The 25,638-nt window shown below is 48.7% G+C and overlaps 1 long non-coding RNA gene across 1 annotated transcript; it reads left to right on the forward strand.

Annotated features, from left to right (window-relative positions):
- Positions 1–1,297: 1,297 nt before the first annotated feature.
- On the forward strand, positions 1,298–25,625 carry LOC139440483 (uncharacterized). Its single transcript, XR_011650709.1, has 3 exons — positions 1,298–1,881; positions 15,686–15,803; positions 23,960–25,625. It is a non-coding gene; the product is annotated as an uncharacterized lncRNA (long non-coding RNA).
- Positions 25,626–25,638: the final 13 nt, after the last annotated feature.

The following is a 25,638-nucleotide window of genomic DNA, read 5'->3' on the forward strand; positions in this document are numbered from 1 at the left end:
ACGCAGTGCACACTCCACATGCTGCCAGTGGTGACTGCTTTCCTTCTCTGCAGGATCACTTATTTAACGAAAAGCTCTGAAGGCGAACGGAGAACCCCTGGGGCAGATGTCAGGTGACACAGAGAATGGCGATGGAAGGGCCACAGGTGACAGGCCTTCCGCAGTCAGCCAGCAAGGGTGGGGACTATGTGTCACGCCTGAATGCATTCGTATTCCATCTGCTCTCAGAATTCTGTGACAATCCAAACGGAGACCTGGACAGGGCACAAGCAGCGCCCTGGACGTCCTCTCAAGCTGCCCCAGGGAGTAAGGGGAGCCGAGATCCACAGTCGTCACAGGCACGGTGGCACTCCAACACCCCCAAGGAACTGCGGGTGTTCGGGCAAGTGATATAAATTCTCTGAGCCTCAGTTACCGGCTTTGGGAATGGAGATAATTCCTACCCCACTGAGTACTGTGAGATCCCCAGATATAGAGTTCATTTTCCAGTAGGGAAACAGGAAAACATAACCAAAGAAACAACCAGACAGGGATCCCTACCCTCCCTGAGTTTCCCAGCCATAGGCAGAATCCCATGTTGCAAGTAAAGTGAAGCCATAAGCAATGTCACCGGGAGCCCTTTGTTCTCTGAGCCTTCCCCTCTGCTTATCAAGACCTCTTCCCCCTTGACAGAGCTGCCTGCAGGTAACACCAGCTCACGGTCTCTGGAGGGTTCCATCCCGACCTACTCCTGTCTCCACGAGATGGGAAGTTGTTCTCTGAAGACAGAAATGCACTCAGGTAAGCGCATGTTCCCATTTTCATCCCCCTTGGCAATAAAGCCTTAGGGGGAAAAAATGTGTTTCAAGATGTGGCCTTAAAACTATTTGGTAGGACCTTATAACCTGAGGGCGAAGAGAGGCAAAATGGCACAAAAAGAGACATTTCAACCCCGTTAGAGAAGCACAGCAGTGAAGGAGCTGTCTCCCCACCCACAGTGTGCCCACTTGGAGCTCCACGCCCTTTGCTGCCTCGGGAAGAGCGAGAAAGTCTCTCAATGAGGTCGTTCAGGACAGCGAACCTGAGAGGTGCTTCCCTGCGGAGACCCAGGGCGTCCTGGCAGAAGCCCAGGGCAGGGTGCTGGCCACCTGGCAGAAGGATGCACCCTGGGACAGCAGGGAAAGGCGAGCAAATGGGGTGGTGTTGGCAAGTTTTGCTGAGGCGTCTCCTGCTGGCAGACCGCGGCTTCTCATTGGGGTTCTGTGTTTCTGCTTCTGCCTGGTGTCCCTGCAGATACCTCAGCATAGTCCCAACATGTTTCCATCCCCTGGCCCACACCCAGGAGGCCACTCCCACCAGCGCAGATGTGTTAGGACTAAAGACAAATTAGAGCCTCACGCTCCTCAAATGCACACCCCTTGGAACAGGGCATCGCAGCTGTGTGGATCTGGGGCTACGATGGACCCGGGGAGAGGAACCCACAACCTGGCTGAGCTGGAGCTCGGTGCTGTCACAGATGGTGTGGAGGGGCACCTTCCCCGCTCAGCAGGGAGTGCTCAGGGATGCCAAGGAGCCGAGTAGGGTGATGTCCTCCATCCTTGTCCCTCCCAACACTCATGTGCTGTTTGGAGTCTCAGATTTATAAGAATGGGTCATATCCAAAACCAAACTTCAATAAGGACACAGGCACCAGATGGAGAAAATGACTTTGGAGTCAGTGCCACTGCCTGAGACACAGAGGAGGCGTCCGCATTCCAGTGCAGCGGTCCTGCGACCCGCGGGTGTGTTGGGGAAGTGGCTCCGGTCCAGTCAGGATTCTGGCAGGAACGAACGGTGACAAGCCCAAAGCAGACATCAGAGGAGAATTTCACTCAGGGCCAACGTTCAGAGATATGGGGCGAGGTAAGCAGAAAGGAATGGGGGCGTATCTGGGTTTGGGGAAGCAGCTCCCACCGCTAGGCCTGAAGGGTGAATGGAGTGAGCCGCCACCAGACGGCAGAGGGACAGGCAGCCCCAAGAGAGGCCCCACCAACCTGTATGCTGTTAGAGGAGACCCCAGGGGGAAAACTCCCATTCTTCTCACCCTTGAGTTTCCCGCCAGTGCCTCCCACTGGCCAAACCCAACAGGAATCAAGCAAGCAAAGGTGCCTGCTCCAGCAGCCATGGAGGAGCCATAAAAGATTACCCACAGCAGGAGCAGGTGGCAAAGACCGCACGCAGGCTGGATCCGGGCACGTGCAGGGACTACAGCCTCACCTTGCTCATTCCCCAAGGTCCTGGCCCCCTGGGGCAATCAGAGAATGTTTGCTGAGACCACCCCAAGTGACCTGAACAAACAGATCCTGGAGAGACACCATCAGGCACCATTCAGTCTTGGCTGGCAGCCCCCTGGGAAGGGTGGCAAGTTGCAGGTTCTACCAATAGCTACCAGGATATTTTGCAACATAGCAGCCAGTGCAAAGGGCACAGTGACATGGGTGACCTCAAGATCACCAAGGCCAGAGGGGTGGACAGTCCTGTCCAGGGGCATCTCTGAAGGAAGAATGTCTGGAGGCCGGCACCTTCTGAGCCTGGCCTCAAGGGGCAAATGCACACTCCAAGCTCCCCAGAGAGGACAGGGTCAGAGCTACGCCCCGGGGCTGGCATGTAAGCACCCCGGGGGAACCTCAAACATCCCAGTGGCCCAGAGAGAGGGCTCAGCAAACTTTTCCTATAAAGAGCCACATCGTAAAGGTTTTCGCTTCGTGAGCTGTGTGTTCCCTGTTGCAACTACTCAATTCTGTCATTGCAGCTCCCAAACAGTCCCAGACAAGTAAGCACACGGGTGTGGCCGCGTTCCGACAAAACTTCACAAAAACAGGGGACAGGCTGGGTTTGACCTTCAGGGGTAGTTTGCAGACTATGGACTTAGAATGTGAAATTTAGGGTGTTCCTATAATCCTGCCCTCTTTTGCACCCACAAGACGGTGAGGCGGGTCACGTTGGTTTCATGTGTTGACATTCTTGACTTCTACTGGACTGTAAGCCCCATGAAAACAGAGTCATGTCTTTCTGTTCTGGGCATGCCCGATACCCAGAATGACATGAACGAATGAATGAATGGATGGATGAATGAATGTCCATAGAAGGGATGCTCTAATTTGCAGTTCCATTTGCAGTCTTGGCTACTGTAAGCCTTGTGCCTTGTTCATGTCTTTAAAATATTAAATGAGCAGAAGATGTGTAGAGAAATAAGAACTCCATGTGGATCCTCCGTTTCTTCCAAAACTGAGTCACATTTTCACGCGCCGCTTCACTTGCATGAGAGGGTAGAACAGGTTAGCTCAAACAAACAAATGTTGACAGTAGAAAAGTAAACAGGATCCTAATTGATGTGTTTGCTAATTAGGCTCCCTGGATGGGTGTTTAACCATAACACATGAATTAGGTGTTTATTCCTAACATATGCTCCACTTAGGGGGTTGGGTATTCGGTGCTCTGTTTATCATACGTGGCCTTCAAAAACCGCAGAAAACAAATCCTTGCAACTCGGTTTTTATGATCTTGTGTAAGTTCCCTCTCTATCTTCCCTCCCCTCCTCCCAGCGCGGAGTGTCTGCGGCGCCCCCTGCTGGCACCAGCGCTCTCCAGAAGGGTAACTTAGGGACTGCCTGTGAGACCCTGGTCTCAGCAGTCGGCCGCCAGCGAGGATGCAGAGACCCTCAGGACAAGGTCTGTCCGTGTGCAGGGAGGCGGAGGGAGCTGGGGAAGAGATTACTGAACAGTTTGTGTCCTGCAAGGTTCCCCACCACCCCCTGCCTTCCACGTGGTCTGCATCTTCTGTACAATGAATGGGAGCGAGCCACCAAAGGACTGAAACTGGGTTTCTGCTTTTTTCTTAAGTCAACAGTAGTTTGAATCATTTAACCATAAACTCTTTTTTTAAGGTTGCTTATTTACTTTTTTATCCTCCCCCGAAAACATGCTTATTGATTTTAGACATGGGGGAAGGAAGGGAGAACATGATAGGGAGAGAAACATGGATGTGAGAAACATCTATTGGTTGTGTCTCGCATATGCCCCTACTGGGGACCGAACCTGCAACCTGGGCATGTGCCCCAACTGGGGAATAAACCCGTGGCCTTTTGGTTTATGGGACAGTGCTCCAGCCAGCTGAGCCACACCAGCCAGGGCTAACCATAAACTCTTGAAATAAGAGAGTTCTCAGCTTTGCCACAGCAGAAGCAAATGTTGAGGGATTGGTGGCATCTGTGGGGCACGAAGACTTCAGTAAACGAGTTTCGGCATGAATGACTGGAAATATCTATGCTCAAGTTTGGAATAGTTTGAACAATTTGATCAATTATAAAATGACTTCCTGTTCTTTTGGCTTTTCCTGCTGAGACCCGGCTCCTCCCAAACCTCACCCTCTGCCTTTCAGCCTCACTTACTGCTTCTCCGGGGATGTCAGCCTGAAAGCACAGTGATTCATTCTGCATTGGGGGGTGGGGGGGGTGGGCAAATTCTTGTGTGTCAGCCCATGTAGGGGCAATACATACCATAAATGAGCCAGACCAATAGAAATGTTAAATGGTTTCAGGGCCAGTATATTTAAAACTCTATGAAGTAACAAAGGAACAATCCTCACTCTCGCACGCCGAAGACATTCTGCTGAAACGAATTCTCATGAATGGTGGGACATGAATACAGATCGTGAAAAGTACTTGAATTTTAGAATAAATAATCGATGTAACTGCAGTCGATGGGAGGCAGATAGTTGTATATCAAGGGGCAAACTTAAGCCCTTCCCTGCTGTTTTGAATTTCTCATTTACTTTGAAAAACAGTTGTTTAGCCCTCAAGGAGCAAAACCTTAAACAATGAAAGGGGGCCGAGCGGGATGCAGGCCTCCAGCCCTCAGTGGACGCCGTCCGCCCGTGAGTTAAGAGCTCTGTAAGTGAGAAAACTGGCATGTTTTCCATTCGGATGACACTGTTTAAAGTGAAGGCATAACTGCCACCCCTTCGGTGACACGATACTGAGATCTGTCACAAGCTCTGAGACGGTGTCTGATACTGGGAGTGAGCATTAAGCCAACCCCTTGGGGGAAACGCATTCCGGCACAAGGGAAAATTCACCAGGAAGAGATTGCCTTGTGAGCTGAGTCGTGTGCTGAAAACGACGGCAGACCTCTGTGCGGTGCGCCTCTTTGTTTTGAACTTGTTAGTAGGAGACAAGATGTCAATGCCAGGCCTCTCTCAGCCATCCTCCCCTTGTGGGCCATCTTTTAGGGCGCCAGGTGGGAGAGGAAGGATTATTTCTCTGGGGAAATGAGGTAGTGGACCAAAGATGGGGGGTTGACAAAAGTGTCTGAGAACGAGGGAGTTCAAACTCTGACCGTGTCTATATGAGAACATTCTAGAGTGAGTGTGTGGCCCAGTTAGGTTGCTGAATAACACAGTCCTCACAGCACAGAAATTGTTGGATTTCGAGAGCGGGTGATCAGTCAAGGGGTAAAGGTTACACAGGAAAGTCAGTGCATGAAATGTGACCCCCCACTCTCTGCAGAAAATTCCAAAGCGCTGACGTAGAAGCTCAAGCGACTGGAAGAACGTGGGTTAGCTCTTACCTCCAGCTGCTTACCCAAGCCCACTGCTTTGCAGATAAAGAGACCAGGGTCCGAGAGGAAAGGTGATTCCTCTGGTGGCGTCTGTTACTCACTCCTTCGCTCCGTCAGTGCTGATGGACGCCTGTGACGAGCCAGGCACCGTGCTGAATGGTGGGCGGGGCCGGAGCCAGCTTTGCAGATTCTGTGTCCTCCCTGCTACGCATAATTTTTTTTAAAGTGTAAAATTGGGGCAAAAGTGAATACTTATGTAGAATAATGGCAAAACACAAATGAAAAAAAATGTGAAAGCTAGCAATCATCACAATTATCATAAAATCCAAAGAAATAACCTAACATTTTTATTAATTAACCACCTGTCACACCCCTGTAATATGTTTTCCCGACAATTTTGACTGGATGGGCCTCGATCACCTCTTCAGTGACAATGATTTTACAATGTCATTTTCTACAGACAGAAAGGGGAGACATGTGAGTCTTCCCTTTAGTGTCATTGATCAAAATTCCTTTCTGATAATTGGCTATCTGAGATGTTTTTCAGCTGCACAACTCGTGATGGGTAATGTCATAGACAGCTTCAGGGCCGCCATCAACTTGGGAAAACATTTATGGAGGGTGCCCTTCTCTCTCCATTTGGTTCCAGCGATGAGAACCACACCCTCTAGCATTTCATGCAGCTGAAGGTGGTGAGTGGTTTTCCTAGGCTCACACCTGGGACCATAGAGACCGGGCCTGGGTTCTCCTCCACCCTTGCCCCTCTCCTGCTTGGGGCGACCAGAAAACCCGCACCTCGGAGCACAGCTGCAGGCCCCTCATCGCCGAGGATGAGCTGGCCTGGGGGGCTGTGGGATTATACCCAGAAGCCATTCTTGGGCCGGATCAGCAAGCAATAACTTAGCTACACAGAGAAGTGGAGAGAGAGACTACATAAGTATGAGTATCTCATTAAACTAACATTCAACATGTATGCAACCTAACGCTCCCTCGAAGGAGAGTGCGACAGAGAAGTCAGTGGGGAAAGACCTGTGCCTTTGATTGTGATTGACATTTCTCACTCGCGCGGAGTTCATCAAAAATAAATGGTCCTGTGAACTTTTGCTACCTCCCCCCACCGCCTGCCTCCTAGCCCCCACGAAGTAAAGGGACAATGCAGGTTAGGACCTGGAGCCTAAACCACACGAGCCTTATGGCGCATGTGCCGCAGGCACTGGGGAATTCCATAATGAACAATAAGTGGCTGTTCGAAAACACCCGATGGCTTTCCGTCTAAACGTTGTGTTCACACTCAATGTGTTATTCACTGACATGGAGACTAAGCTAAGTTGTGAAAACACATGGAAGACACACCACTCCCTCAGTCCTCATTTAAAAAAAGAAAACTCCAGACTCCCAAGCATGGCTTGAACGTCAACCAAGACAGGCTAGGATTTGCTGAAGTAACAAACAGTACCCAATGTCTCCGTGCCTGAAAACAATGCATTTATTTTTCACTCACAGAAATCTGGCTTGGGTTCACGTTACTCTTCAAGGAAGTCACCCTCCATGTGATGACTCAGTGTGGCTTCTGTGCCAACACATGTTTTTATAGTCTCATGACAACAGAACCAGATATAGAGGGGAGCGCTAGTAATTAAGTGTGTTTCCCATGCACGTTCTATCAGCCCGGGGAAACCCCACAGCCATGCCTGATCTCCAGGAGTGTAGAGGTACAGCGCTCCCATGCACCCAGAAAAAGAAGGCAAGGAGGCTTCCGTGAGCAGTAGTCAGGTCTGCCGCAGCTTGCAATGTCTGCGTGGCCCGTTCCCTGCTCATCCAGCTGAGCCCATGTTCAGCTGCTCCCAGCTCCTTCTCACAGTCTAAGTCCCAGCCTTCCTGAGATACTTCAGTTTCCCCAAACACAGGGTGACTTTCTTTCATACTTTCTTGGTTACATTCTCAGGGCTCGTCTGCCCAACGAACCTTTTCTGGCCGATACAAGGATGTATCAGACGCCCTGGTGGATGTATCTGTGTGGACCCTGCATTTACTGTATCACCATACATTTTTCATTTTGTACTGAGATTGCTTTCTGCGCTGTGATGTTACCCCAGCAAACCGAAACCTCGACAATAAGTAGCGTATCTCATTCACAGGGCCGCCTGTTTAATAGGTGCTCGATAAAGACTGGGTCATGATGGCGTGCTCGACCACATAAAGAGCAACCTCACTGATTTAATCATCGTCTGGCCCCTACGACCTTTCTAGTGTTATTACCATGATGTGCCCTTGTGAACCTCATTTTAGCACACAATCAGTGACTTCCTATTTCCACTACCTGCCCCGCCCCCCGCCCCACACCCCCAATTTCCCATCCTTGTGCCTTTGTTCACACGGCACTCCTATCCTGGAAGCTTTCCTAACCACACTGTGGTATTTTTAAGTCCTACAGATATTTCAGAGGCCGGTTCTGAAGACAATTCTCTTTTCAGCCTGAATAATATCTCCCTCCTCTGAATGCCCATCAAATTTTACCCACGGCCTATAACACCACTTTATCATACAAAGTGCTCCATAAAGCTTTGTGGGATGGATGTTGAATGTTTTACTACATCATATAAAACCCTTTCCATTCCCTCCCCACCTCAGAAAGAAGGCACGATCTCCTCAAAGCCTATGAAATATTCAACACCCTCTTTGGTCCTGGTTAATAAGCTGCTGAGACAAAGATGCTTCCATGTAAAAATAACTGTGTAACTTTCAATGAATTATCAACAATCAACATTTTGCCGAGGAAAGCCAATAGGTTTATCTTATTTGTTGTTTTGCCTTCTTCTTTCTTCCTGTTGAATTTATTAATGCCCATATCATCAGAGCTATAATAAGCCTTAAAATTAATGTCCAGTGTCTCTCATAGCTTAAGACTTAATTTATTCCCTAAGCCTTAGACTCTGGCACAATTAGGTTGTGATACATGGACATTTCTGCTTACTGCGGACCTAGTAAAAAGGACTCCAATTTTGAATGGCCTCATAAATATATATTGAATTTCATTTTCTAACATGCAAAACCCATTTTCCTGTTGTTGGGAGGTTTTTCAGGTTGGGGGCAGAGTGAGTTTCTATAAGTATTTTTGTTGTGTGCCACTAATTAGTCCATAAATCACCATGTCTGAGAAGTGCACGGATTACCTAAAGCCAATACACAGTTAGCCTGGGAACCCACAGGGCACCCTTCGATCCCACCCGTGTCTTCAAAGGCTTCCTCCCAGGGGGTTAAGATGTCAGGGTCACTGGGACATTCGTGAGAAGTTAGTAATACTTCAATAGATTTCAACATAATCTTTTTTGAAAATAAGTTACTTTTTTTTTAATCCTTAACCCGAGGATACATTTATAGACAGACAGGAAGGGGGAGGAAGAGAAAGAGAGCAACATTGATTGGTTGCCTCCCATCCTCTTGGCCAGGAATGGAGCCTGACCAGGAATCAAACCCACAACCTTTTGGGTTGTCGGGTTGTACCAGGTAACGATGCTCCATCCAACTGATCCACATCAGCCAGGGCAAAAGTTGCTGTTTTTAATTACATAGGTTTAAAAAAAATCACTAGAGAAAATACTGATGAACTAAAAGATAAAATGTTAGATTTCCCAAGATCCTCCTACTGGGAAACAACCACAGTTGACTGACATATTTTTTCATCTGTGTATTCATTAGGCTTTTATTTGTGTGTGTGTGTGTGTGTGTGATATTTTCTTCCTCATTCTTGATCAAAAGTGCCTTGTCCGCTTTATTGCCCGCTCTCATCTGTTGGTCCTGATGCATTTTTTGGTTGAGGCTGTGAAATGGTGATTCTCTAGGATAGCTCCATCACTTCCGGTTTCACTGCAGCAACGAAGGCATCTGGCTCCGTGCATCCTCTCCTGTTGCGGCCCCTCTACCCTCCCCTGGTCTGTGCAAGGAGTGTGCACAGAGGCCACACGCCTCTTCCTCGCCTGACCTGGTTTTCCCTTCAGACTTTGGGAATGATAGTTGAAATGAGGAAGCAAAAGCACACAACCGAAGAAAACGACAAAAGATTGAGATGTGACTTTGGCTGAGAGCAGGTTGGTCTGGAGACAGATTCATTTATTTTGTGTTCACCTCCAGCGCCTAAGCTCCCAAAGATTTAAATAGATCAAAACGACCTTCACTGATAACGCTTCAGGGTACTGGTCACGGTAAGCAAGTAAACACACTACGCAGGTACAGTTTCTGGTTAACTGTGCCTGCTCCTACCCCACCCTGAAGTCTGTGTACACACAGAAAATCTGTCCACGGGCCTGAAAAGCTCAACGTTTCACCCCTGATTTAGTTGGGACATGAGAGATTAGGCTTATTCTCATTCCAGCTTGTCTCAGAAATAGAGCCCCAAGCCTTCTTGACATCGAGATCTACATAAGCCTTACCTTTTTTTAATGCACAGGATAAATTCCAAACCTTATCATACAGGTCCGGCACAAATATCACCCTTTTTTTTACTACAAAAATCTTTTATTACAAAAATCATAAGCATGTAAATCTGTAACATAACAATATCACACTCAAGCACACCATATGACATTTTAGGTGAAATATTCAAATGAAAACTATAAATTATTATACCCATACTATTTCCCTACCAACCACACTCAAGCAGGCATTACTTCTGCTGGACCCGGTATTTACTCTTTGCTCAGAGATGCTAAGACAATTTTTTCTCTCAATGCTCCACTAAAACAGATTAAACTATTCTCAGTAAGGATTCAAACTAAGAGGAGGCAGAAAACACAAACATTTGAAATAGAGAATTAATTACCAGCAATGAGGCAACAGAAACTTCTCTTTGGAGATCCTGGGTAGTGTGTCTGCAATATGGGTGAGGTGGAAGAAAGCGCGCAACACAACAGGACAGAAACGAAGGCAGGAAGATTGTATCGGAGCAGAGCAAGAGACATTTAGAGGTTTAAATACGGCAAACACATACAGGAGAGTCTTCGGAAAAACAAGCTAAGATGATGTGATATGGAGCGGCATATACTATAGCAAAGGGTACCACGTGCCAATGATTAAAAGAAGGGAGAAAGAGGCTGCAGAGAAGGAGAGAAGGAAGTAGTAGACGGGAACTTTCCTAGCATTCTCGATACTGCTGCATGTGTAGAAATGGGCTCAGATGCTGCCTTTCATGTTCTTAGCGTGGCTTTGGAAGATGAAGGAGAGAAGCATCGGCCCTGCCTTCGGTTCCACTGGAAGTCCCCTTTTCAGAGTGGCCTATGGCAGCGGTCCCCAACCTTCCGTGGAAGACAATTTTTCCATGGACTGGGGTGGGGGCTGGGGGATGGTTTCAGGATGATTCAAGTGCATTGCGTTCAAGCCCACCTCCTGTTGTGCGGCCCAGTTCCTAACAGGCCCGGACCGGTATGGGTGTGCGGCCCAGAGGTTGGGGACCCCTGGACTGTAGGGTGTAATCAGTGGAGCAGATTCTGTCATGTCTCCTTTGATATCTTTCCACATACTCAGCATCTATTTTTTTGTAACTCTCCCCTTTTAAGTAAACAATAATAATTTCCTAAGCTAGGGAGGCTTCCTTCAGTGACAAAGTCACGTAAAACAAGCAAACCAACGGAAATATGACCCATGGAGCATCTTCAGTTCATCCACCCATCTATCCAACCACTCCATCCATTTGCTTGTCTTTATTTCTTTACCGCTCCTTAGAGGTTCCTTCTTCATTCCATAAAGGTACTGTTAGGAGGCATGAGTAGGTCGATACAATAAAGACCAGATCTTATCTTCAAGAAGCTTACACACTAGGATATAATCACTATTTCCATCTGGTAAAAACACACAAGAAGTTCCCTGTTTTTGTCTTAATCCTGGGTTTCTTTTTCCTAGGTTCGGAGCCCAGTATTCAAGTCACACACACACACACACACCCTTTTCAGAGTGACGGCCTAATTATCTTTATCAGCTTAAAAAAAACCTTACATTCATATTATATCTTTCAGTATTCCATAAGTTATCTTTTTGCAGAAGACACAGGCCGGGACGAGTTCTCAGCCTGTCTGCAGTGAATGGTGGCCGGGTTACTTCCCTTTCTCTTCCCTTTTGCAAGCTTGCCTGATGAGATGCTCACATTCACCCCCGCCCCCCGCCCCCTCCCAAGAGACAGAGGAGTAGGGTTGGATCACTCTCATTAGCATATGAGAAAAAGAAAATTGTACCACTAACCAAGGTGACAGAGCTGGCAGATCTGTGACCTCTGGCTGACTCCTAATTCTTCCCACGCAACATGTTACCACCTATTACTAGGACAATTTAGGGGGGGAAATAAAATGCAAAAGAAAATCCCACTTGGAGTTTAAAGATAACTGACAGCTCTCAGACTCACACACACCTTGACCCCTACGGCACACTAAGTCCTTAAAGGCGGTCACAGCAAGAACCTGAGTTTGCTGGCTGCTGGGAAATCCCGTGTCAGATGCAAAGAGAGCATTTTCTCAGTGACACCCCCCCCTCGCCATTCCCTCCCGATGCCATCTGCATCGGAGCCAAAGCCCTCTGCTCCGGCCAAAGGCCAGATGCCGTGGGGCCCTCCACCTAGGCCCCAGCCACTGCCACTCTCCGATCCAGCCCCACAGGCCCCTTGCTGTCCCTCAGAACATGCCTGCTCCTACTTCAGGCCTGTTCTCCACGTGGAACACTCTCTATTTCCAGACAGCCGCAGTGGCTGCTTCCACAACCCCTTGAAGTCATTGCTTAAATGCCACCTTCTCCACAGGTGCACCCTGTCCTTTATGCTTCAGACGTCAATGACCCCTCCCCCCCATACACCATTGCTCTCCTCTGCTTTTTCTGGGGTTTGCCATAGTATTTATTATCTTCCAACGTACAGGCTTCACTTACTTCATGTTTCTGACTTATCACCTGTCCTCCCCTTCCTTGCCCATCTTAATCAAAGATACATCTCGAGAATTTGGCTTCTGGTCAAGATGGCAGCCTAGGCAGACCTGGCTCACTTCTTTGCACAACCACATCAAAATTGCAACTAAAATACAGAACAACCATCACTCAGGAACACCAGAAATTGAGTTGAACGGAAGTCTGACTACAGAATTGGAGAAACCATGTCCATCCAGACTGGTAGGAGCGGTGCAGGTGAGGAACGGGCTGGCCCCACACCCAGGTGGATAAAAGTTCGGTAGGGATATATCAGGAGCGAGGAGTCCCAGCTCCACACCAGGTCCCCCAGCCCAGGATTCCAGTGCCAGGAAGATAAGTCCTCACAACTTCTGGCTACAAAAAACAAGCAGGGATTGAGTCAGTGGAGGAGGCTGCTGGAGCCCTAAGCAGTTCCTCTTGGGGAACGCACACACGGACTCACCTACTCAGACTTGCTCCCTCTGAGCTCCAGCGCCGGGGTGGCAGCTTAAAGGGCACCAGTGGTACACAGGCAGAGACTGAAGTGTCTGGCATCAAGGTGAGCAAAGGCCATTGTCCTTTTGCTGAGTCTTCCCCCCACAGAGTCAGTAGGCTGATGCCATATCTGAGACTCCATCAAACCAGCTAACACTGTGTGACCCACCTTGGAGATCCCCAGAGGCTCTATTTCACCCAACTTATGGGCCCACCCAAGCTGTTTTTCCATAAGAATGGCTGGTCTCAGCTCCTAAATCCTGTCAAACAAGCAACAGCTGGTTTCAGTGAGCCCTAGCAACAGCCAGATTAGATTCACAGCTTGGATTCGCCTGGGAGTCTGCAAGCCCAGCACAAGTAGCAGCCATCTCAGATTGCTTTACAGCTCAGGCAGGATGCCCTGGGCAAAACACAGGTGGGGACTGACCTTGGCCTGCACCACCTAGGAAGCCCCAGGGCCAACACACCCAATGGACAGCTACAGACCACGTCAGAGCACCACCACCCTGCCCCTGCACAGCTGATCCTCCACAGAGGACAGAGGTTGGTGGTCAGTGGTCACACACAGCTAGTCCTTGCAGCTGACTGGCCTGGCTAAATCCCTCCCATTGATCTGCCAACAGCTACCAAGGCTCAACTACAAGAGAAGGGTGTGCTCAGCCCACACGAAGGGTGCACCTCAAGTACTCAGCTTGGGTGATAGGGGAAGCTGTGCCACTGGACCCTGCAGGACACCTACTACATTAGGCCACACGACCAAGACATAGAATCAAAGCAGTTCTACCTAATACATAGAAACAAACACAGGGAGGCTGCCAAAATCAGGAGACAAAGAAATACGGCCCAAATGAAAGAACAGATCAAAACTCCAGAAAAGAGCTAATGAAATGTAGATAAGCAACCTATCAGATGCAGAGTTCAAAACACTGGGTATAAGGATGCTCAAGGAACTTAGTGAGGACTTCAGCAACATAAAAAAAGACCCAGTCTGAAACGAAGGATACATTAATTAAAATAAAGAACAATTTACAGGGAAACAAAAGTAGAGTGGATGAAGCCAAGAATCAAATCAATGATTTGGAACATGAGGAAGCAAAACAACCACACAGAACAACAAGAATCCAAAAAAATGAGAAGAGTATAAACAGCCTCTGGGACAACTTTAAGAGGTCCAACACTCACCTCATGGGGGTACCAGAAGGAGAAGAGAAAGGACAAGAAATTGGAGATATCTGAAAAAATAGTGAAACAAAACTTCCCTAATTTGGTGAAGGAAACAGACATGCTAGTCCAGGAAGCACAGAGAGTCTCAATTATGATGGATGCAAAGGGGCCCACTCCAAGACACATCATTATTAAAAGGCCAAAGGTTAAAGGTAGAGACTCTTAAAAGCAAGAGAAAACAAGTTAGTTACCAGAAGGTTGCCAGATGGGAGGGAGGAGGGGGAGAATGAGTTAAGAGGTGAGGGGATTAAGAAGTCAAGTAGGTGATTACAGAATAGCCATGGGGATGTAAAGTACAGTACAGGAAATGGAGCAGCCAAAGAACTTACATGCATGACCCATGGACATGAGCAATGGTGGGGGGATCGCCTGAGAGACTTGGGGGTGCTAGGTGGAGGGGGCCAAAGGGGGAAAATCAGGACAACTGCAATAACATAATCAATAAAATATAATTAAAAAACAGATATGTCTCAAGTGGCACATAGTGTTTCATAACTTTCTGTTGGACAAGTGAATGAATGATTGAATGAATGAATGAATGAATGAACACATCCCTAGACAGAAGTCACATGTTGATCAAGATGGATGCGTGGTAGATATTGCTCCTATACTGAGATTCACAGGAGAACAGAAGTATTTAAAACTCTTACCTTGTATAACTATAGGAGCTACTTAAGCATCTTTTGGTTTTTCCCTCCAGAAATAATTCCCAAAGGGATCCCGGGTCCCCTTAAACCTCATTGTCGCCCTGCAGGATCACTTCCCCAGGGGGCTGCCTGTACTTTCTTGGCAGGGCCGTGGGCAGCGTGCTGATTGGAGATTGTCTCTCAAGGTCATTCCACCAGGCTGACGCCCCAGCAGCGCCCAGTGGGAGCTGCTGCCTGAACTTCCCCTCCAGCAGCGTGTTTGCTGTTGGATCCCAGCTAACATCCCAGTGTGGGGCCTCCTAACCACACCGATGCTGTCTGATAAAGCTTGTCCCCCCTTCCTGCTTCCATCCTCTCTGCTCTTACAGAAATATCATTTATTTGTAACACGTTGTAACAGATGACAATATAGCCAAGAGGGAAGCGTGCTTCTTCCGAACAATGCCAATCACACAATATGAAGGGTGATTTTCCTCTTGTAAGGCATCAGTTGGGAACACCACATGGTTGGGACAGGCACTGGGAGGAGGGGTTCCCACCTCAGGGCACGGAGGCTGAACCACGTGCTTGCAGAGCCTGCTCAGCGGGCCTCAGCCTTCCTGTGTCTCTAACCTGTGTGCGTTTGTAAGTGGGACATGCTGACCTCTCTGATCTGTTTGCCTGGGCTGTACACCCCAGAAGGGACCTTGTAAAGGAAAGGAGGAAGAAGCAGCTTTAATTTTCTTTAATTCGTCATGGTTTTCATTTCCATTTGAATGGTAGGTGTCAGAAGACCTCTGTGGGGTGAAGTGTCTTACCCTTGTCATCATCTCCTCTCCACAGTCTGCCTCACGGCCACACACCTCACCTCGGAGTCGCTGTTGGCAGGAATCCATCCCTTGTCGATGTGCCTGAAGGTCACTGCCCAGGTCACCTCTGTTAGCATTCCAACAAAGCTCAGGTATGGCCCTTTACGGGGACAGGGAGGGACATAGGCTCTCAGGACAGTGCTTTGCTAGGCTCACAACAAATAACTATGGATCTTCCCTGGCTGGTGTGGGTCAGTGGACTGAGTGCTGCCCTGTGAACCAAAGGGTCGCCGGTCTGATTCCCAGTCAGGGCACATGCCTGGGTTGTGGGCCAGGTCTCCAGTAGGGGGCACACAAGAGGCAGCCACACAATGAAGTTTCTCTCCCTCTCTTTTACCCTCCCTTCCCCTCTGCCTAAAAATAAATAAATTAAATTAAATAAATAAGTAAATAAATAACTATGGATCAACTGCTCAGTCACCTCAGTAAGACTTTTGAAACCTTGCTGTTAGGTTACATGTCCGGAAGGCCACACAATCCTTTACCAGAGAGAATCCAGTCCTACTCTCAGTAATCACAACCATGCAAGGGGCGGGGGGGGGGGGGGGATTGCTGCCGAGAACTGGGCAGACAGCGTCATTCTCTCTCCTGGGTTCAGGGGTCTGCTATTCTTCCTCCCTCCTTTTTCCTCAAGGTCTCTCTGCCTCCCAGGTCCCGGCTCCACCTGGCAGTGGCCCCTGTGGAACAATTCTGTGGGACACACTCCTGGCTCCGTTTACAGAAGTAGATGCTAGGTACATGAACGCATTCTTCAGCCTAAAATCTCTGAAAGACAAACGACTCTTCATTTGCTAATACTGATCATCTCTCAAGCCTACGAAGAGCTGAAACTCTACAAGCTCTGAGTCTGTGCCAGGCCCTGTGCTAAGCACCTTACGTATATCATCTCAGTTTAAGTTCATGAAACCTGTGAGCTGGATACAATCATTTCCGTGACGATTTTGTGGTCTAGGAAGGTAAGACATGGAGAGTCATACAGCTAAGTCATAAAGAATTCAGAATCCAGCCCACCAGTGTGGTTCGGTTGGTTGGAGTATCATCCCATAGATTGACAAGTCACGGGCTCGATTCCCAGTCGGGGCACATACCCATGTTGCGGGTTCAATCCCCAGTCGGGGAGCGTGGGAGAAGGCAGTCGATCGATGTTTCTTTCTCACATCAATGTTTCTCTCTCCCTCTCTCTCCTCCTCTCCCTAAAAGCAATGAAAAAATGTCCTCAGGTGAGGATTTAAGAAAAAAAGAAAAGAATTCACAATCCAAGCCCAAGCTGTCTAAGCCTGGAGCTGGCCTGCATACAGTGGAGTCTGGAGCGATGCTGAGGATAGTAAAAGAGTGAGGTGCGCGGAGCACTTAAAATGCTGCCCTTGACACCCTCGGTGCAAAGACGTGCGTCCCACCGGGGACAAACACAGAACAGGACCAAGTGGGCAAAGAAGAAGAGGCGACTGTTACCGCACACTCATTCTTTGGAGAGTGTACCCAAAAAACAAAGAGGAGGGCAAAAAAAATTGTACTGAGAAGCTTTCTTTGCCTCATTAAATATTTATAGACTGACTATTAAGAGCCGGGCCCTGCTCTCAGTGGAAAGATTCAACCTAATTGTTGTATCAAAAGAGACAGAGGAAGAGACATAACTGGATAAGCCCACGAATAGAGCAAGAGTTACAAAGAAGAGGGTATAGCTGACGCCCACCGGGGTGGGGCTCAGGGTCAGGAAGGATGTCACAGGCGTGCCATTGGCCGGGAAGACAGCTGCCGTAACAACGAGGGACATCAGAGTCAACCTTTTCTGGGGTTCGGTCTGTCAAGCCTGGCAGCACCCAGTGCCGCTCGCAGATGTCCGATGGCCATCTCTGGTCACGTGACCCTCACCAGTACAGTGAGAAGCAGACCTTGTTCACGACCGTATGCTCAGTAAGGTGCAGAGATTCTGTCCAAACGCACAGACACAGGAACCCGCTTCAACTCCGACGACTACCTAAATCACCTTTCTTTGTGCCAGCAGGTCACGTTTTCTGTTGACGTAAAGAGGGTGTTAGGCAGTGAACTTGGGCTTACGTTTCAGTTTTGTTTCGTTCTGTTTGTAAAAATCCTAATACTTTTCTACCACACCCACACGACCACATGCCCCTGTTGTTGTGACGCTAAGCTCAGCTGATTGACTACTTCCCTGCCCACAGCTTACACTTGCAGAGTTCGAATAAACCCAGGAGGAAGTGGGATTGGATGGTGTAGCCTCCAGTCTCTGCTCTTCCGTGGACGAGCATCCCTTAACGTGGATGGCTCATCTGCAAAATGGGTTTTACAATAGAAACGACTGACCTGCTGCTCTGGGATTTGGAGAGAAATAAGATTGGTTTCTGAGAACCCAGCTAGTGGAGTTTCAAGACAAGGGCCATGGCAAACACCTGTGGTGATAAAACCAAGAGATTCGCTGTGACCTGCAACTTTAGAAACATCCTAAATTCCAATTAGGTTTGTCTGGGTGCAAACTCAGGGAGGGTAAACTTGAATGTATTTAAGATTTAGTTAGTAGAAAAATAATCAATATTATTGAATCCTCTTTAGAGAAAAACTTTGTGGGCAAGAGACAAGCAGGGCTGTAAGCCAACTACGGCCCACGAGCCAAATCCAGCTTGCTGCCTGTTTTTTATGAAGTTTAATTGGAACATCTGTCTAAGGCTGCTACATAATGTTTAAGGCTGTTTTGTGCTATAATTACAGAGCTGAGCAGTATGACAGAAATCATTTGTCCCACAATACGTAAACTGGCTTCTGACTATTTGGCTTCTATAGAAAAAGCTCACTAAGCCCTAGTAGAGACCATCAGTCTGGGGTCTCGCAGTCTTTGAGTTCTCCGGCCACATGTCCAGAATAAAACATACTCTCATTAGGCCCCAAATTAGGGATTGGGGGTCCTGGCTCTTATCAGAATTCCCCTGGGTGAGGTATCATTATAAATGTCCCTCAGTGTGGCTAATGGGGACAGAATCTCCAGTTTCCAAGTTAGGTAATGTCTAGGACGAGATGCCTGATCAGTCCCATGCAAGAAGTTAGCGCCCCCAAAAGCCACACTCCTGCCCTGGAAATGAACACATCAAGCTATCAGAGCTTAACGTCACTTAATATTCACATACATAGCTCCCCTGTTCTATTCCATACCCTGAGGAAACCGTCTAACAATTTGACGTCCCGTGTAACACGCCCCCCACATTGCTGGTTGAGTTGACGTGTCTGAATGCCCATTGCATTGCTCGGTGCTGATGCCGAAGTTGCTGTTCCGGCTTATGGAAGCCAGTCTCTGGGGATGCGGCTTATGTGCTTCCGTCTCTGAGTGGCAGATACACTCCCAACGGACCAACACTTTAGGGGTTCAGAACCCACACTGTTGGCGTGAGAACTACACGAGCAACAAACACGGTCCAAGTTGGTAAACCGTAAAGCCCCACTATGCTGCTTTGATTTCCAGAGCGTGAATCTGCAGGCCAGAGTTCAGCATGCAGAGGGGAGTCACTGTGTTTTCAAAGGTAAGTGAATGGTGGCTCATCTTCGTATCTCGTAGGTTGGCAGTAAGGAGTATTTGAAAGGTTAAGATGCAGAAGACAGAAAATTAGAGAAAGAGGTAAATGAGGAGGAAGAAAAGAAGGGTGAGACCCTGCCCTCGAAGCCTTCTGTACCCTCGGCAGCACCTGGCCCTCTGTAGGGACGCCCACGGATGGGACCCCACCTTCGTTCGTCGTTACAGTCGGTCTCTGCACAATGACGTTCGGGTCAAGGGCAGAAGGCATACACAACGGTGCTTCCATGAGATTACAATGGTGCAGAGAAATTACCACCTCCAGGGACGCATCACAGCGCGGCACACGACTGAGGGGTCTGTGGTGGGGCCGGGGTAACAAACCTACCACGCTGCCTGTCGTGTAAAAGCTCAGTGCCCACAGTTAACGTACGGTGCAGAACAGTGCTCACGGTGACAAACGGCAGTGTGGCTGGTCGATGCATTTTCTATGCTGTACTTCAATCTTTGTTATTGAATAGAACACATATGAGAAGTGTGCTGTGGAACAGGGCGCCACGTTTCGCAGGCAGCAGCCACACACGCCCGGGTTTACCGTGTCTCTTGATCTCACCCCTTCCTCTCGTGCTTGATTGACACTTGGGCTGTGTTGTACGCTGACAGGCTGTGCAGGCGTGTAGCCTGGGAGCGGTAGGCCATGCCTCGCAGGTGTGTGTGCGTACGTTCTATGATGCCCACACGACGACAAAATTGCCTACGGATGCTTTTTTCAAAACACACAGCTGTTGTTCAAACCACAGGACCGACTGCTTCCTGCTGTCAGATCCCAAGGAAGCCGCTCCAGGAAGTCACCCAGGAAACTGAAAGAATGGGGAGGGTGGGGGCCAGACTGGCTGCTAATTCCTACCCACCCTTCAAATCATCAAGTAAGTGAACCTCGGTAGCTGTGTGCACACGTGTAGACACATGGCTTTGTTCAATTTCACGTATTTTGATTCCGAAAATGTCTCATGATTCTGGGATAGTTGTTACGACCCATGACTTCATCTCATCAGATTGTCAAATGGAAACTTTCAAAGGAGATTTTGCTGCCCTAACAGATCCTGTTCCCTCTCTACAGCCCCGACCCCTCACGGGACACTGGGAATACAGCCCACGGTGCTTGCGGTGGCACACGCCAGAGGAAGAGCTGGGGAGCTTGGTGGCCTTTAATTATTCAGGATTTAATCATGCAGGCATGCACAATCAATATTTGCTCATCTTAATCTGATCACCAGCCCGTAGTATTCAGTACCTGCACCAACAGAATGGCACTATGGCACATTTCATAGGCTTTCCCTCCACTCTTCTAACAAGCTTATGGGAAGGATTTTGATCAGATAATGAACTCATCAATGGCTTTTTCAGGAGCCTTGGCACCTCCCCGCACCCACCTCCCATGACCATGTTTGCCTGACACCTAGTGGCCACCAGGAGCATGACAGCCTAGAAGCCCAACCTGGGCATGCAGCAGCGACCCAGCACCCTGCTTGCTGGGGCCGGCATCACAGGGAGTGCCAGCCTAAGCCTGTGTGGGCGTTGTGCATCATGTAATTACTTCATCTAATTAAAATGGAAAATAGTCTTTTCTTCTTATATTCGGGAGGCAAGCTGGAACCTGGAAGGGAAAAAAAGGGCCTTGATTTGGGCCGCACCCTGACTGGCTTGGCGTCAACCACCCGGGCCACCACCGCGTCTCCTGGGAAGGACCCACCAGCCCGGAATGTGGCTCCGTGTACTTAGGAAAGGACTGGTGTCTGCGGTCAGCTCCTCCGGGAGAGAGGATTTCACGCTGGTATGGTTGGAACAAACAGTGAAGAATCCTCTGAATATTAACCCGGGGACTGATAAAGGTTTCATTTTCAACACACAGACTATGGGGCTGTGGCTGTTTTTGAGCGCTAGAAACATTGTGTTCAAGACCAAATTCAGTGGGGAGCCCTGTAAATATAAAACAGGAATAAATAGGTGCTTTGATTGAATTGGGGGCCAGGTGAGCAACATAGGTTCAGTTTCCCTTGCCCCCCAAAATACCTCCCGAAACCCAGAGCTATGAAGGAACAGCTTGAAAACCTCGGGAAAGACAGAAATAGTGTGTCAGGTTTGAAATCAGCTCTGCTAGCGTAGTATCCCAGCTCTACCCCAGAGTAGCTGGGCATCATCTCAAACGTCGTTAACCTTCTAACCTTCGGGTTCTTCCCCTATAAAATAGGGGAAATAGTATCTATTCCACAGGGTTATCGGGTGCACTAAGAGAGGCAGTAAAATGTAAAAATATAATAAGGATGATATATGTTTTTTAAAAGCACTCATTCCACTGAACAAAGAATAAAAATAAAAACAAAGAGGCAGTGAAATGAAGCGCTGTGTAATTAGCAGACAAGTCATCATGTTGCCATCGTTAGCAGACACGAGGGTAGTCACGTGACTAGGAGGAACACACTCCAGTCCCTGCCTCGCATTGCCTTCTTGCCGAGTTCCCAGGAACTCTGGAGGAATCCACTGGTCATCCTCATGAATGATGCTCCTCTGAGGAGCTCAGCATCGCCCAGACACAGGAAGTGCTCTGAAGAGGGGACTACAGGGAGCCCAGACACCCCTCGGCTCATCCCCATCACATCGCGAATGTAGGATAGCTCTGCCTGAATCCTTAACCCCCTCCCACCTTATGTGATGACCAAATCCGATGATGGGTGTTAGTATCTCTTACAAGAACAAACAGATACAGAGGCACAGAGAGGTTGTAACTTTTCCCTGAGCACACAGCAGGTCCATGACCGAGCTAGGACTAGACTCAATTTCTCCTGTCACTCCAGTGATCCTCCCTCTGCCCAGGACAGCCCACCTTACAGAGGACACCAATCTAGGGAGGGAGGAGGGGAGCTAGGGCCCCCCCAGAGAAATCCGACAAAGACAACCAGTGAGGGTGACACCAGATCGCTGCTGGGGTCTGGGAGCCGGCCAGGGACAGCAGGACAAAACAGCACAGAAACTGCGCCTTTGTTTCCCTTGGGAACTTAGTGAGTGGAGAGTGGACTACGTTGTCTCTGCTGGGAATATGATCTGGAGATATTTCTAGGCATTTCCAAGGGAGGCATACTCTTGACTGCCCAGCAGTAGGATGTCCCTGTCTTGGCACCCATGACTCTGGGCATGCACAGCCCCACGAGTGCGTCGCACCAGGTGAGGATGCGGTGCAGCAGGAGTTGCTACCGGCTAGCTGTTCTCAGTGAGCTGGGATGCAGACAGCCGGACATAGCAGGCCTGGCTTACCCCACAGCGCGCCCTGAGTGCATTAGAATCAGTTCTCAAGGGAAGGGGCATTATTTCCAGTGGAGAACTTTACGGATAAGCTGTCTGATGTGTGACCCTGACCCAAAGAAAGAAGATCTAGGTGGGATCCGATATCCTACCAAACCCTCTCTTCAGGCTGAAAATTATATGGTAGAATTGTGTCATTAAAGGTAATTTAAAAGAAAATGGGTATCGAATTTAGAGATCATTGCTGGTGAGGCCAGGCCCTATCTTCACCAGCATTTGAAGCTATTATATAAACCACCAAAGTCAAAACCACAGGCGACCGCGTCTATTAGTGGTCCGGGCATTTGTGCCTTTTCTGTCAGGCTCTTGAATATTTTCTCCTTCCTTTTTTTGAACCAAAAGGAGAAAAAGCTCAGCTGTAGAAATAGAACATCACTTGAATTCAGTAGAATTTTTTTTTTTTTAAAGGAGAGAGCCTTCAGAGACAAGATGATAAACCGCACATAAGAAACCAGGTGCCTGGGGGCTGGGGAGGAGGGGCCGACTACGGAGGGGAGAGGTGAGGACTCGGTGAGAGGGAGCTGCTGTCTCTGTCCTCAGAGAAAGAGCTATCGATTCACTTTTCAGGACAACGAGTTGGATCCTGGGGACAGCGGATGGTGGCACAGCGGCTTCTCTGAGCCTGCCACACTGGGTGACCTTTGCACGGAGCCTCAGAAAGAACAATGCAGAGCCAACACTCCTAAATTAGTCATCTGGGCTGTTTGATTTGTCCCTCAGCCAGACGTTCCCTGGTGGATCCCTGCTGGCCAATCTGTCCTCCATGAACGATAGGGCACATGGAGTCGGCAGCCGCCACTTTGGAAGACACTACCAAGGCGGGCTCGTGAAGTCCTCAGCAGGAGGTTGCCGCCTGAATGGTTTCTCACCATTTCTCTTAGAGATCAAGGGCATCCGGCAGACAGCACACCTGTCCACTCCCGGGCCGGGCTCGGGGCATCTGGGCAGCCTCAACTCCCAGGAGCTCTAGTGAGCTCCACAGACTCCTGAGCTGGGCGCCTCGTTCCATCTGCTTCTCAGAAAGTCCCCATGGGATTTGGTGAACAGTCATTGCCAAGTTCAAAGTGGGCCCCAATCTGGCCAGCAGGTTGTCAGTCCCCACTGGCAATAGCCATCTGCTGTCCTCTGAGCTGAGGGCTGGGGTTGGGGGACCTGCCATCCCCTGAGTGAAGAGTGGAGAGAAGAGACTTGAGGGCTTATTCATTTGGAAATTGCTTGGTTTTATCTTTTGGGGTCAACAAGAACTGCCTTGTGGGTATAAAAGGCAAAAAAGGTACCTTTCCCAGGTTCTCACGAAGCCTGTAAGGGATATCTCTTATTTCTTTTTATTTTTTATGAATCCTCACCCGAGGATATATTTATGGCTTTTAGAGAAAGAAGAAGGAAGAGAGGGAGAGAGAGACAGAAACATGGAGAGACACAGTGGGTTGCCTCCTGTATGTGCCCTGCCCCAGGATCAAACTCTCAACTTAGGTATGTGCCCTGACCAGCGATCTAACTTGAAACCTTCTGGTGTGTAGGGTGCCCCTCCAACAAACTGAGCCACGGGGCCAGGGCAGGGACACCTCTTTTCTGTGTCTACATCCTCCTTTCTTCTGGAAGCTCTGCCTTGCCCTGCTTTGGGGTGCCTTTCTTATTCTGGCCAATCAGAGGACTTCTCTGCAATTTTCAAACCCACACTGGACAGAGCCACTTGGCCCCAGGTACGGGAGCTGTGGATGTGAGACCAGCACCTGAGAGTGGCCTTGTGGCAGAAGCCAGACAGTCACAAGGAAGGTGGGGCAGACACCACCTCGGGCCAGCTGCTCTTGAGGACACGCGGCCACTCTGTCCTCCCCGTTAGCTGTCGGTTCCCGCTTCCAATTACACAGGATGCTCCCATCTCTAGTAAATCGCTGTTTTTGCCAAAGCCGTTTTGAGTTTCTGTCCTTGAGTCTATATGAGTCCTGACAAATAAATGGATCAAATCAAATGGAAACAGGACAGTACCCCGAATCACCACGTTTTTGGGAGCCACCTCTCTGATGAACCACTTGGGCAAAAATCAATTCCTCACATAATCTATTTACTGAGAGACTAGTCACAAAACTGAGGGTTTCCCCCAGGCTTTGGTTCAGCCATGACTTCTGAGGCCCCTACTTAGCATTTAGCTGTGATGTTAGTTTCCTGTGGCTTTCACATCGTTTAAATGCCCAGGACGTTTTCAAGAGGAAACATTTTATGTGCAAATAGCATGAGTTTCCCTTAAATACAGGTTGACCGTTGCTATTTTCTAAGTATTTATAGACAAAGGGGAATGGAGGAAGAAAGAGCAGGAGAGAAATATCAATGTGTGATTGCCTCTTGTGCACCCCCTACTGAATACCTGGCCTGGAATCCAGGCATGTGCCCTGACTGGGAATCGAACCAGTGACCCTTTGGTTCACAGGCTGTCACTCAATCCACTGAGCCACACCAGCCAGGGTACGTTGTACCTTCTAAGTTAAGACCTTGTACCCCCACGTCTGCCTGTTTCTCTTCTTCTCCTCCTGCTCCTGCCTGGTGCCCGTCTTGACCCAAGCCCACAAACTGGCTGTGATAGACTGTTCTAGATCCATTAATGATTGTATCTAACCAATTTTAGTAAGTTGATCCTTTAGCAAGTTGGTTGTCTGATGAATTATTAATAATGTACTTTCAATAACTTGACCAGGATCCCAATCAAACACCTCACCATCAAGATGGGTTGGAAAAATGAAACCCAAGAGGAACTTACACAGTTCAGCTTCTCCCTTCCCATTCAGTAGACTAGCCCCCGCACGTGGATCTCCCCAAACCCAAGACATTCCGGGCACCTGGGCTGAACAGTCAGTACTGTTGCTTCGGAAGGGCCACGACTCCCTCTTGGACTGGGCCATGCTAAGTTCTGAGTGATCACATCAGCCCACCCTCATAGCTAGAACTCGTTTACTCTGCCTTCCCCACTAAACTGTCAGTTAAGATTTATTTACTTTTAGATTGAGGAGAAAGGAGGGAGAAAGAGAGAGAGGGAAACATCGATGTGTTGCCTT

The sequence above is a fragment of the Desmodus rotundus genome, chromosome 12 (genome assembly GCF_022682495.2).
Source record: "Desmodus rotundus isolate HL8 chromosome 12, HLdesRot8A.1, whole genome shotgun sequence".
NCBI lineage: Eukaryota > Metazoa > Chordata > Mammalia > Chiroptera > Phyllostomidae > Desmodus > Desmodus rotundus.